Source organism: Mytilus edulis, chromosome 10 (genome assembly GCF_963676685.1).
Source record: "Mytilus edulis chromosome 10, xbMytEdul2.2, whole genome shotgun sequence".
NCBI lineage: Eukaryota > Metazoa > Mollusca > Bivalvia > Mytilida > Mytilidae > Mytilus > Mytilus edulis.
The window spans coordinates 36,540,802-36,553,286 of NC_092353.1; the positions used below are offsets into that span (position 1 = coordinate 36,540,802).

The following is a 12,485-nucleotide window of genomic DNA, read 5'->3' on the forward strand; positions in this document are numbered from 1 at the left end:
AACTGATAGCAAAGCAACAGAAAAATTATCATCTTAGTGTTCTGTCATATATATATATATATATTTATTTGTTGTATGGATATGGTAACTTAATAGAGTATTTACATAAGAACAGGGTTGTCTCCCTTGATATTTATCATACCATATAATATAATATTTCCTTTTTTATGTGTGTATTAGATCTCTTTGTCAGCTATAACTCTTTCTCAATATTTATGTACATATGCATTTATATTGTTCATTTTATGCTCTTAGTGAGTTTTCTTGAATAAAATAATTTGAATTTGAATTTGAATTTTAATATTAATATATGTATACAAACTAATTTTAAACACCAGACATAAACAACATAACATTTCAAGTGTATTGATTTACTTCCCTTACTTTTTATCAGAAACGTATTTATAAATTATTTATGTTGTAACTGGCAGTTTTATAGTACTACAGATTTGCACATTACAATTTCTAGCAGTGGTGAGTTACCGAGACTTTATATACATTTTGCATATGGTTAAGGCTTGACGTTTAAGTGTTAAATTTTGAATATTTTTTTACATGAAAGCGAAAGCAATGCTTCTAACTAGGGACATATAATCAATAATTAACAGTTTACATGCAAAAAATTATTAAAGCGAACAGCAGAAACAAAGTAATTATCCACGTTTAAATAATAATGGTCTTATAACATGTATAAGTGAGAATTGTATGTGTATTATGTTGGGAGAATATAATTAATATTTTATTTTATGTTAGGAATATACAACGCTGTGAAGTCACGATGGCTGCTCTGAGACACAGCTTTTCTAAGGTTACAGATAACGCATTCCCCCCATGCAAATGTTACCAGTATTTGAGCAAGAAAAGAAGCGGCCAGTATTTTTTAATGGGAAAATTATTACATATTAAGGTATGTAAATTACATAACAAGATGAATGTTTTGTTATATCACTTTAAGATAGATGATCGAAACGTTGGTCATGTATTTCAGATAAAATTTAAAATATATGTAAAGTCAATCTTAATTTTAGCCATGATTTATTAGTCGTACTACGTGTAATAATCTTGACAACTTACTTTACATATATTTTAAACTTTAAGCACATCAATATCAAGAAACAAATTATCACACAACGACATACAAATCCTCGAAAAAGTTTACAATGCACTCTAAATATTGCTTAAGTTACATAATAGATAAAGAAAACAGGCGTTTAACAACCATTGTAATAATATGTATCAATTATAGTATACGAATAAATAATGAGAAAGTTTGATTTTTCTACCTTGTAACATAACTAGCTAACTAAATATTGTACAGTTTCACACTTAATTTCATTCTGAAAGACATAAGACTAACGTTATTTATATGTAGTAAATAAACTTATCATAGATACCAGAATTAAATTTTGTATTTAAGCCAGACGCGCTTTTCGTCTAAAAACAGACTCATCAGTGACGCTCGAATCCAATGAAGTTAAGAAAAATCCAAATAAAATACGAAGTTGAAGAGCATTGAGGACCAAAATCCCTAAAACTATTGCCAAAACTTTACTTTACAACATATTATAAAGTTATATTATCAGTTGTTACATGTAACTGACCCTAGATATTACATTTATAATATGTTTCACACTCGTAGCTTTATTATTCTTCTTAAACAGTCCAGTTAGAATCGGGATGTCGAATCTGATGCCTTGTATGAGTATAGTGCCATGCTTTCTACACATTAAGAACCCTTGCAACAACTCTTTGACGGATCCGTATGTGGCCAGTAGCAAGGCCAAATTTCTATCCCTATCCAATATAGCACTATTTTCCAGTGGCAGTCGAAATTAATTAATTAATTTTCCTTAACATCTTCATTTACATTCATATAATAGTTTGTTTTTAATTCTTTGTATTGTGTTATTAAAGATCTGTTTGTATATATTTTGTTCTACTGTTATTGTGAATTTTAAAGTTTCACAAACCTTGGTTTGAGGTCTCTTTTGGAACAAAATCTTTAAACTTAAGCTCATCGGAAAAATGATTGTTTCGGTTTTCTGCAAGGTCCCGTGGTCTCCTGTAGGTCATTTAGACTTCGATTGTAAGTTTCAAAAATAGAATTTATATTTATGAATTGTTTCACTTTGTCCGCATGGTACAATTAAAAGATATTTTCAAATAGCCAATACTGTTCTCATACTTTCTTCATATATTTATTGGAGAATAGGATTATTAATGGATATTAAATTCAAAATCGTACCCCTATTAATATTCGGTTTAAAACGTTCTAATTGGCTAAAAATGGTAAACCAATATAAACTCGGCAAATTGAATGATAATATTTGCATATTTTAGTACAAGCAATGCAGTAAGCAATTGTATCTTAGATTATAAAGTGGCAATCTATTATAATAGAAAAACAAAGGATATGGGGTATATATCCATGTCACAAAATCAGTACATACACTACGAAAAACACAAGCAAAAAGCAAAAGAACAGCGTTGTATTGCTATTCTATATCTCAAAGTAACCGCAAGGCCTTAAACACGGAACAAAGAACTTTCTTTTTTTTTTTTTTTTTTTTTTTATCTAAAATCTGATTTATTGCACTATTGCTGTTATAATTAATACCATGTCTACAGCATTTGACAGGGCATCCCTGAAGCGTTAGTTTTACTGAACAAACAGGGAGATTGTTCAGTAAATTATTAATAATAATAATAAATGGTTAGATTTACATGTTACAATATTGTGTATACAGATTATACAGATTACTACAGAAATTATTTTCCGGAAAAAAAATACATTCGTGAACCGCTTTGACTCTGTATATATGCTAGTTGACCTGGTCATGACCTATTGATCAAGGATTACACGATGGAGGCAAATTAACAGTCGAAGCAGTTTGTTGTATATTAATTATGTAGGTGAACATACTTGGTTACGAATTGAAGTACATTATATAATTATATTTATTTATGAGTATGCGATATATTAAATGAAGGATGCGTCAGAATAGTAGGGGTTTAATCTTTATCACTGATCATGATCATGACGAAGTCTACAACACGTGGTTTTAAGATTAACTAATATAGAGACACATGTATTGCTGAATAAATTAGCATATAGCATATATGCGAGAATAATAATTATATGTATAAGCTTATTTCTTTCAAAATTTTACCATGTTTACCACCTGAAAGTGTCGAAATATTTAAGTAGTTCAAAAAATCTTTTTTGAACAGGGCATACACATCAAAATTTGTAGTTTTATAATTTGAACTGTGAGTGCACTTGTGGATAGAAAATGTAATGAGTGTCACCAACAGATTTATATCATAATAATTGATATCACCGATTTTATATCCTATAATGAGGTTTCTGTAGTTTAGGATATGATGACCTATTTTAACTTTATTTAATAGTATTTTGATCTTTTCCCAAAAAGTTTTAAAGTAACGACATTCTAGGAAAAAATGTTTATAATCTTCTGTTACATTACATAAGTCGCATTTACTGTCTTCTTTTATCTTCCATTGAAAAAGCAATTGTTTGCAAGGAAGGATATGATGCAGCAATTTCCATTTAAATATTTTTAATCTGTTATCTTTTAAATAAGTAAATATAAAGTTAAGCATTGATTTAATTGGAATTAAGGAATCTAAATTTAGGACACGTTTCCATTTAAAGAAACCTGGAGGCGTGTCTTCATTTCCACTATTAATGTGTGTGTATATCTGTTTTGTTTCCATTACTTGTAAAATTATTATCTTATTTTTTTCTTTTGTATTGATGCAAAGGTTAAGTATATTTTTTACTTTTGATTTTATTGATTTTTCTGATTTAAGTACCTTGAGCCATTCATTTGGTAAGGCATAATTAAGTTTTGAAATTTCAAACATTAAATTGGATTTTGAGGATATTTTATTAGATATTATTTCTTGAGAGATATTACCATTTTGGTCTATTATATCGTTAACGTATATAATACCTTCTTTTATCCAATTTATAAAAACTAAACACTTTCCTTGAAATTTTATCAGTTTGTTTCCCCATAAGATTTGTTGTCTAATGTTTTTAAAATTCATATTGAGTTTGGTATTATTTAAATTTTGTACTTTGAACCAAGACTTTACAATTTCTAAGTAGAATTTTGGTAAAGTTTTATGTAGGTTTTGTATTGAGTAAATGTTGTCTAGATTCATGTAAAGTAGCATGAAATTAGCACCAAATTTATTAAAGTAAAATGTCGGAATTACTTTCCAGTTAGCAAAATCATCTGCAGTAAGTCTTTTTATCCATGCTATTTGTAGTGCAGTTATATAATTGTCTATATCTGTCATTTTAAGCCCTCCCTCAGTAGTATTTTTGCTAAGGGTGGTTCGTTTGACCTTTTCTCGTTTACCATCCCATATAAAATTGTAGATAATAGTTTTAAACTGTTGAATAAATTCATGTGGTAGGTTTGTGACTGAAGCTAAATATGTAAGGTTAGGTATAAGAAGAGATTTTACAACTGTTATTTTACCTATCATTGTAAGATTTCTTTTTTTCCAATTACTTATTAATTTGTCACATTTCTGTATTATTTTTTCAGTATTCAGCTTATCACATTCAGCTCGATCTGTTCCAAAATAAACTCCTAGACTTTTTATTGGTCCTTTATTCCATGTTATATTTTCAAACTTATCTTTACAATGTTTTAATTTTCCTAACCAAATGCCCTCAGTTTTTGATCTATTTAATTTTAAACCTGATAGCGTTCCAAAGATTTCAATAATATTAAGAGTGTGACGTACTTCATCTTTTGATTTTAGAAAAAGTGTTGTGTCGTCAGCTAATTGAGAAATCTTTAAACTGTGTGTTTTAGTATCTAGCTTAATTTGAAAACCTTTGATGTTGTTGTCTTGTCTTATTCTGCAGGACAAAATTTCTACAGCAATAACAAAAATCAGGGAACTTAACGGGCAGCCTTGTCTAATACCGCGTTTAATGTTATATGGTGATGAGATCCACCCATTGTTTAACATACAACCCGTTATGTCTTTGTACAGAGTTTTAACCCATTTGATAAAAGGATTTGGAAGGCCGAATTTCTTGAGTGCTTCATACATAAATGGCCATTCCAATGAGTCAAAGGCCTTGGAAAAATCTATGAAGAGCAATGCTCCTTCAATATTAAAGTATTCTGCATGGTCTATTATGTCTTGAATTTGACGAATGTTGAAACCTATATATCTATTTTTTATGTAACCATTTTGGTCACTATGGATGATTTTAGTTAGTATTGGTTTAAGACGTTGTGCTAAAGAATATGCCATAAGCTTTGTATCAACATTGAGTAAAGTAATTGGTCTATAGTTGTCTAAAAGAAGTGGGTTTCCCTTTTTATATAATAAAGAGACTACTCCTATTTTTTGTAGTGTGCTCATTTCTTCCTTTTGATAGCATGTGTTAAAAACTTTAACAACAATTTCTTTTAAATTTGTCCAGAAGGTTTGATAAAATTCTACACTGATCCCGTCGATGCCCGGTGATTTATTTAATTTCATAGATTTAATAGCTTCTGTACATTCTTTTATGGTAAGCTCCCCTTCTAGATTTTGAGTTTCCTCATGAGAAAGAGTTTTATCTACTTTTGTTTCTGTTATATATTTTTTTATTTCATTTTCATTAGGATTTGTACTTTTATATAAATTTTCATAGAAGTTTTTTTCTAACTTTAAAATTTCAGATGAATCTGTTATAATTTCTCCTTTTTCATTCGTAAGTGCAGAAATATTTTTATGAGTTTGTCTGGATTTTTCAAGGCCTATAAAAAATTTTGTGTTTTTTTCTCCTTCTTCTGTCCATTTTACACGTGATCTAACCTGAGCTCCCTTTGCTTCATTTATGTAAAGGTTCTCTAGTTTTTTCTCAGCATTGTTTATTCTATTTTGAACATTATTATCCTGTAAGTTTTCTGCATTTTCGTTCAATTTTTTTAATGACAGTTCTAATTTAATTATTTCATTTTTATTTTCAGCTTGTTTTTGCCTACAGTATTTAATGGTTATGTCTCTTACTTCAGCTTTAAAAACGTCCCACTTAACTCGAGGATCTACAGCCGTAGTAAGTATTTTTTGTTTATAAGTTTGAATTAAGTTATTAATGAGATTTTGATATTTTGTGTCATTCAATATACTGTTATTAATTTTAAAGAAACCTCGGCCTCTACTGTGTGCTTTGTGTCTTAGCTTTAATGAAATTGCCTGATGATCAGTGTAAGAAATAGCAGCGGGTCTAATATCTGCTGCTGTAATATGTGGTCTTATATCAGAGCTAATAAGAAAATAATCTATTCTGCTTGCTATGTTAAAGTTATTTTTCCTTCTCCAGGTGAACTGTCTTTTGTTTGGGTTAATTTCTCTCCATATATCAACTAACTTATGTTTTTTTATTAATTGTTTCAAACTATTTACAGGTTTATTAAATTTTTGTGTACTTGTACTTTTTCTGTCGTTTTCAGTCAGACTTTCATTTATATCCCCTCCAAGTATTAAAATGCCTAATCTATTATTTTCAATTAAGTTGTTTATTTTTTTGAAGAAAGAATTTCTATTTCTTTGTATATTTGGTGCATAAACATTAACTAAAGTGAAGATGTTATTATCAAGTTCTACATTAATTAGAATAAACCTGCCCTCCTCATCTTTTATTTCATTTATTATTTTGTGATTTATGTTTTCTTTAATTAAAATTGAAACACCTCTGGATAGGGAATTGCCAAAGCTATGGTATATCTTACATTTAGTTTCACTATTTATTACATTTATGTTTTTATCGGTGAAATGGGACTCTTGAATAAACAAGATGTCACATTTTTGATTTTCACACCAAATATATAGTCTGTCTCGCTTTTCTTTTTTTCCTAGCCCTTGGCAGTTCAAGGAGCAAATATTTAAATTATTACTCATCTAAATAATGAACTATACATGTATTAGCAAAGATTACTACAGAGATATACATCATAACAAACTGTTTTAATTTGTTGTATACAATACAGCTATGACTAAACGTATAATAGTAGTAATGCATGAGTATATATAATATATATGTATCATTATAATATGTGTTTTTTACAATAATACAGTTTTGTACTTGTGCCTGTATGTAAATGTATATAGGAGCTTGATTTTCAGAAATTACTTTTTCTATTTTCAGATATTTGAATTGTTCAATAAGGAGTGTTCGAGTGCTCAACAACATTATAACTGTGATCAAATGAAATATATTCTCAACAGTTTTTGATGACGTCTTAAATTTTCCATACATTTGAACCTGGAAATGATATCTTTTTGTGTAGAATTCTTTGGAGATTTTTAAATGTTCACTTAACGCTGCTGTAAATGTGTGTATCATGTGTTTTAATAAGATATGGATCTGTACTTCAAGTGAATATACTGCGTCAAAATGATTAGCATAGCTGGTTGTGAAATATGTGTGTCTTGATAGTATGGTGCAAAAATATATGAGTGCAATTCGTTTCGTACTTCCTGTGTGTGATGCGGTATATGGTGATATACTACATATAGTTGCGTACCATATTTGCAATTTCGTAGGAATATGAAGTGGTTGGTATATTTTCCGATTATTCTTGTTTGAATTGCAGAAAATAGAAGATTTGTTTGTACAATCAGTGCTTACGTGTAATAAAAGCATTTTGGTGATGAACCGAATTAAACAAATGCAGCCTAATGACGTGGATAGTAGAACTAGTGATCGTTTCATTTTGTTAACTAGTGAATAAAAGTTTTTTCTTTTTGTTGGTTTAATGCTTGTTTTAAAATTATCTGTTTCTTTCAGACATATGTTTTTGTTGGTATTTTGTGAATAAACATACATATAAGATAAATTACATATTACACTGTTTTCTATTTCTACATCATCATGATCATCAATTGAGAACATATGATCTAGTTTTGTGTCATATTTCTCTTTTTGATTGGTTAATATACATGTACTACTCTTATCAACACAAATACAATATACAATATGTATAGAGGATAAGTAGTTTTCATTTTCGATATCATTATTCAAACACATATAATCTAAATTATATCGTATTTTTTTTTTTTTTTTTTTTTTTAACATAATAAATAAAAGTCATGAAAAAACATAAAATGAGAACATTGTTTATGTTTACCATAACATCAGTTGGACACATACAATCTATTATTACAAAGAGTTCTTTTTTTTGTTTGTATTTTACACTATAAATAAAAACACAGAAAAAAAGTAAATATATACAAATGTTCATGGAAATAGGTATATAATTTTACTATTTAATGCTTATAAAATTTATATACATTTAGTTGAGCCGGATGATAGTTAGGGTCCCTTTGGTTTCTGAATATTTGATGTTCGTTCGTGAATTTGGTCAGTTGGTGTTGTTGCTGCGCGTTTGTCTTTGCGTCCATCAGGGGTTCCAACATTGTTGTTTCCTTGGAAGTGAAAGAACAATGTTGATTGATTAGGATTGTCCTCGTTGTCTTTATTAAGTTGTTGTGTACCGGTTTTTTTGCCAGACTTTTTTTTAGCTTTTGCCTTTTTAATTTCATTGTTATGTTTGGATGCTGAAATGCCTTGGTGTTCAGGTTCGTTCATAATGAGAGCTGCATCCTTTTTATTTGAAGCATTATAGCTGAAACTTGCGCTTGTCACATTGAAATTTTGCATAAAAGACGGAGACTGGTTGGTGGTTCCCATCTTTTCAGTATTTGTTTTAAGTTCAGATGTATTTTCATTTTCACTTGTTGAATCTTCAGATTCATGCATGCTAGCATTATTGACGTTGACTGGATGTTCTTGAGCGTGGGCAATAACGGTCTCGAAATTTGGACATTCAGCTTTCTTATGTCCTGGGTTGTTGCATGTTGTACATACCCACTCATTTGGGCATTCTCTGAGCACGTGCCCAGTTTGTAGACATTTGTTACATGTGAGCTGAGATGAATCAGTTTTCTGTTCTTTGTGTAACAAAACGGCCATATATTTACCAATTTTAAGAGTTCTAGGCAAGACCTTTTCCATGGGTTCACAGTATAATATCCTGTCTCCTGTTTGGCAGTTGGTGAGTAAACCGTCCACTCTGAGTCGCTCTCTGTCTAATGAGTGGACTGTCCCTCCAAGATTTTCTACTGCCCTCATAATCTGTCCATCCTCAGCAGAGCATGGGATGTTCTTGACCCTAACACGCCAGTGATGAGGATTGTCATGATCGTATACCTTTGAATTAGGATTGCGGGTATAGATTTTCAAAAGTTTTTTCCTTAAAACCAGTCCCTTTGTTATTAAGGTGTCTCTGTCAGTTTCAGAGTCGGGATAAATTCGCCACATCCCTTTTACCCTTTGCAAACCTCTGAGGTTCCTAGAATTAACAATATGATCAATGGATTTGTAAAGTTCAACATGGTTGAGAAACTGACCTATGCTTGGTTTGACATCACCAAACAGGTCTTTCTCTAGCAGGAAAACTGGCTTAACCGAACCAAGTATCTCGTGTGGGTTCATGGGATTTTCAACCTGATTGTTGGCCATCAGACCGTTTTTCACTGCGTTTTTGTATGACTCTGGTAGGTTTTTAATATGGCTGACATCAGCACTATTGATGTCCGAACTTGCCATCATCAAAATGGTTATTTGTCCGTATATTTGTGAAAGATATTGCAACAGATAGTTATAATACAAGTGTCTACCTAGTATGCACCTATTCAGTATACTTATACTCTGGATTACGTCTTTAAACTATTGATTTTACTTGGATTTGTAGGAGCGAAAAAATTTCCGTGGAATACCTTCGGCCCCTTACGTCATCTGAACTTTCATAAATATTCACAGTTCATTTATCTTGCAGGTCAATGAAACGTCAGAGAAACATCACGTGATGGTTAAAGTTGGTGGTGGTTGGGAGACACTGGAAGACTACATGGCCCGTCATGTTCCATACAAGTTTAAGATAACAGAGTATAAACGGCCATTATATAATAACACGTGTGAAGTTAAAGACATATATCTTGGAATTAAGTCACATTATAAGTCCTGGAACCAGTCAAAACAGTTTTATTATTCACTACTATAAATTCAAATATAATGGCAATGTTTTTATTATTGCGAAAAATGCGACAGGCTATCATCGAAATAATTTAAACTCGCGTTTTTAAATATTTTATATGAATTAAACAGGATTTTACACAATATCTCAAATATTAAAATCGCATTTTAGTCCAAAATGACAAAATGGCAATAATAAATGCACGCACTTATTACTGAATTTACAGTATTTTAAAATAAATACTTTTTGTAGAAACAATTGATTCGCTGAATGTTTTTTTGTAACTAATAGGTATCTAATATTGAATAACAACAAAACAACATTCTGTAAGTAAAATACGACAGTAAACAAGAACACTTTTTTTTTTTAAACTGAATAAAATGAGAAATGGATCAAATGAACACTGCAATCACTGATTTCGTGGTTTCACAAATGTGCTACATGCATATTTCGTAAACAACAGAAGAAACAATCTGAGAAAGGGTATCTTGCTATTTAAATTATGTTTTAGAGGAGTACATTGACAATATTTCTTGAGACAAAAGTTTATCAAACACCACCATACTTTTAAATACTTTAATAATAATAGAACTGGGCACTTAACTATAAATAATATAAATTCTATTTTGATATAGATAATGTGCAGCTGTTCTTAACTTTTTATAACGATTATTTTGAATACATAAGTGAATTTTATTTTAATATGTTTATGTGAACACAAGTTTAAAACGATTTTACCTCTTAATTTTGCAATGTGTTATTCAGTTTACAAATTAAAAAAAATCTGATGAAAGTGACATTATCAAGATTGATTTCTTAATTGACAACATATTTGTTTAATTTGGAGGACGTGTATTTTAACAAGTATACGATATACACATTGGAGCCAACTATGCACGTCTTCTTTTTTTATTAATGTTGGGCTGACTATATACAAAAAACTTTTGACGATCTTAAAAAGTAGTTAAAGAAGTGAACAGTATCCTTTAACTTCACTTTCCACTATATTGATGATGTTCTCTCGTAATTTGGTGAACTTGATATAAAGATTATACATCAGATACAGTTGAATCTGCTTCATATCATTACTTATATATAGATTTGAAAATAAAGATCAGTTGCAAACAAAACTTTACTTTATTTCAGCATCCCGATTGTGACCTTTCCATTTCTATGTACAAAAATTCCAGCAGCGCCTGCATACCTCCCAAATGATACTTTATTACAGGGCATGTATTTTCATTGATAGATAATTGCTGCTCAAAAGGAAACTACTTAATCAAGAATTCCAAGTTTTGAAGTTTAAATCATCCTTTCGTATATTTAACGGACACCATTACGTATTACTTGACCGTTATGGAATATCTGTTCCACGAATATTGATTGATATGATTAAATTGTCGTAGCTACAATCTCGTTCCCGTTTGCCCGGATGTGTCCTACCGAATTAGATTTAACATTCTGGTTTGTACTTACAATCCATCACGCCGGGAGCTTCATGTGAAGCAGCATCTGCCAATCCTTCCGAAGCATCTGAGATCAACCTCCGTTTTAGTAGGTTTGTATTGTTCAGTCTTCAGATTTCCAACTTGTGTGTTGAGAGCTTTTGAATATCTGTTGGTTTATTTCTTTTTTAACCATGGCGTTGTTATATTTTTTTCAAAACTTTGAATTGAATCTCACTTTTGTGTCTTTTGTTATTCTTGCACAAATAAAAAGTGTATTTCTTAGGATTGGTTTGTAGTGAAATAAATGTATTCTGTCGGTGTCAGTATTTAAATTGTAAACATCATTTTTCTGCAAAGTTGAATCTGACGCGTAGAGGGAATTGCTGTTAACAGTTCAATAGACCGTTTGATTGGTGAAGCATCTAATGTACACAGGCTAGCCTTTACGGTTTTTCGCTATTAGATATATAACGTATAAAAAACAATAGTAGTATACCGCTGTTCGAAATTCATACATCGATTGAGAAGAAAAAAAATCCGGGTTGCAAACTAAAACTGACGGAAACACATCAAATATAAGAGGAGAACTACGTCACAACAAAAACACAACATTAAAATGTAACACACACAGTAAAGAACTATAATATAACAATGGCCATTTTCTTGACTTGGTACAGGATATTTTAATAAAAAAAAAAGATGGTTGGTTGAACCTGTTTTTTGTGGCATGCTAAAACCCCCCGATTGTTTGGCAATGTAGAATATAACATTAAAATGACAACATTGCTTTACATAATGACGACATTAATGAAAAGTTTGGTTAAAATAAAAGGACTGAGTAGCGTGTTCTTAGAAGTAAGGAGCGAAGTAAGGAGTAAGACAACCCGCTGAGTGTTTCGGTCTGGTACAAAATAGTATTCATACCCATATCAAATGATCTTTGTTCTCGTCCTTCTAT

General features: G+C 30.4%; 1 long non-coding RNA gene across 1 annotated transcript; it reads left to right on the forward strand.

Annotated features, from left to right (window-relative positions):
- The first annotated feature begins 370 nt into the window (after window positions 1-370).
- Window positions 371-11,209, forward strand: LOC139491046 (uncharacterized). Its single transcript, XR_011656453.1, has 3 exons — window positions 371-474; window positions 754-907; window positions 9,882-11,209. It is a non-coding gene; the product is annotated as an uncharacterized lncRNA (long non-coding RNA).
- Window positions 11,210-12,485: the final 1,276 nt, after the last annotated feature.